Source organism: Plectropomus leopardus, unplaced genomic scaffold (genome assembly GCF_008729295.1).
Source record: "Plectropomus leopardus isolate mb unplaced genomic scaffold, YSFRI_Pleo_2.0 unplaced_scaffold16905, whole genome shotgun sequence".
NCBI classification, from domain to species: Eukaryota; Metazoa; Chordata; class Actinopteri; order Perciformes; family Serranidae; genus Plectropomus; species Plectropomus leopardus.
Window position 1 is genome coordinate 17 of NW_024618172.1, and position 2,695 is coordinate 2,711.

At 37.9% G+C, this 2,695-nt stretch overlaps 1 long non-coding RNA gene across 1 annotated transcript; it reads left to right on the plus strand.

The window, feature by feature from the left end:
- Nucleotides 1-337: 337 nt before the first annotated feature.
- On the plus strand, nt 338-2,648 carry LOC121964720. The gene is made up of 3 exons (XR_006107398.1): nt 338-463; nt 674-757; nt 2,528-2,648. It is a non-coding gene; the product is annotated as an uncharacterized LOC121964720 (long non-coding RNA).
- Nucleotides 2,649-2,695: the final 47 nt, after the last annotated feature.

A 2,695-nucleotide genomic window follows, 5' to 3' on the forward strand; every position in this document is an offset into this window, starting at 1 on the left:
TAAAGTAGATATAGGCAGGGGTGACAAAATTTGTGAAAGATATGCTGTGGCATGTTGTCACAGCAACGCCTGTACTTCATGCTATCCAAGTAGCTCACTTGGGCCACCCCAGTATAAAAAGTGTGGACACTTCAGTGAACCTCAATAATAATAATAATCATCATTAACAGAAGATTTTATTAAGAATATGCTTATAGTTACGGTTTCTTTATCTTTTGTTGTTTCTTTAAGGAAAAAAAAAGAGTTATTACCTCCCCCCCACCTGTCTTTTCATGAAATGGTTGGGTCCTGTCTTCACACCTGGCGCTAACGGTACCTGCTAGCAAAGTGAAGTGAGGAGTGTCGGTGGAGCTGATCCTCAAGTTAAAGCTTTCACGAGAAAAGTTTGGGTACCAAAAACCAAAACAAAGACAGAGAAAAAGGAGAAGGTGACAGCAAGTTACCCAGTTCTTGACAAAGAAAGGTGGGGCACTGTGAGTGGTGGAAATGAACCTGTTTAGTTGGTAGTGAAATAAGCTAGCCTTCCTTTGCTAATTAGCTAATATCTGCACGGAAAATTCATGTTGTTTACATTTTGCTCCTTTTTTAACCGTCATTTAATCAATACATGCAAATTTTTAGCAGGTTATTCATACTAAATCTGTTGTCCCTTTCTGTCCCTGTCCACTATCAGGCCAAACTACAGATGCAGCTTCCTCCTCAGCAGGCCTGTCTCCCCCCACCAATGACCCAGCCACACTCCCAGCTGAAGAAGGAGGTGAGCTCATGATTTGTCAGCTGATACTTACTGAAATTTTCAATAGTATCTCTCTGCAGGCTTGCAGGCAGCAGTTTCAGGACCGCAGATCTAGGACCCTCGTTTTTTGCAACAGCGCCACCCAGTGAAGTGGATGAATGCAAAAATACATGATACTTAAAGGTTTATTCCACCAAAATATTATTAAACAAGTACCACCAAAATAGTGCTTTATAAGGATACACTCAAATATGAATTAAGTTAAATTTGCTTAAAGTGAGACACATATATTGGGGAACTGAACAGCAAAATGAACAACATCTAGCCACATGGCATTGTGTAAAGTTAATGTTAAACTATGACAGTACTGGTATTAAAGGCACTAACGTTAACATATACTTTATACTTGCTTCCCTTGATAGTTTAGGCTTTAATATTTAATGTAAGCTGATAACTTAGAAACTTAGAAAGAATGAACCAAATTAACATTATTGTCACTAAATCAACAATTATATATGTACTTGGCAAAATGAAGCTATGTCTTCATTGAATTACTTTAAACTATTGTCCCCAATTTTTGTGTCTCATTTTAAACAAATTTAACTTAATTCATATTCAGTACTTATGGTCTGTTCGTAGTCCATCTTCAACATGTGTCAAGTGAATACAAAGCCAATTAACTGAAGCCAAGCAGTGCACATGTACAGAAAAACAAGGGTCCTGGATCTGGGGTCCTGAAACTGCTGCCTGCAAGCCTGCAGATACACCCTTCTTGAAATTTAGGCTATGATGTTTTTACCAATGGTGGAAGAAGTACTATGATTTTTGTGCTAAAGAAGAATTACCACTGTCTAAAAAATACTGGGATGGGAAGTATTATCAGAAAACTGTATTTAAAGTATGAAAATTAAAAACCACTCATAATGCAGAATGGCTCCCTTCAAAGTATCATATCTGTAGACTTATTGTTTCTAATGTCAATGTGTTCTAGAGGTGTGGTTTTAACATTTGCACAGGGGGGCCCAAAATCCCTGGCAGTGCCTCTGCCTGTTTCTATTTCTATGCTTTTGTCGTCTAAACATAAATAGATGCAGCGCAATTCCACCATGTGCTTGTGCTGACATCACGGTTGCGGCATCCCGCAACATAAAGAGCAGCCACAGAAATATACCCAGAGCGTAATATGTAGATGCATAATACCAGTGCAAGGCGGCAACATATGATGACTCTGGATGAGAAGATGTTCCGTAAGATTTGGTTTTTATTAACACATGCTGAATTTACAGTGCAATTCCAGTTCCAAATAGGTGTCAGGTTTCCATTCGTGCATTTGAAAATTTATTTTAAAAAGACAGAAAAAAGAAGTAAAATTACAAAGATACTTATACACAAACAGAAGAAGATAATCAAAATAAAAGAATACCTCTGTGATGTCTTCATTCCTATATTAATTCATGTTACTTTTGACTTGTCAACTGAGCATTCTGAGAGTTTTTTTTTAAAGTGAAGTGAGCCATTCAAAAATGCAGTTGTGTCTTATATTCCAACATTGCAGCAGGAAACAACGATTAATATAATTTTTAAAACTAATATTAATGGTAAAAAATAATGCTTAGACCTTAATTGCATCTTGATGAACACGTTAACACTGACAGTCCTATTTTCAACACATTACCCCACTAATGACCCCTGAGCTGTGAATCAGTCATCAGCCAAGACCTGATGTGCTGCCCTCCCTGACTGGAAGTTTCAAACCTCTTGCATATATGACATTATGACTGCATCCAACAGTGACTTTGTGAGGTCCAGGACTACACCTGCACTCCACTGCAGCAGGGTGACAAAGACACCACCAGAGGTCAGCAGAGACCAGCTTTTCAGGGGCTGTGAGATACTCTCTCAATGATTTTGTTTCTTCCCCCATATGTATATATTCTCTTTTAAATTAAAAAGAAATCA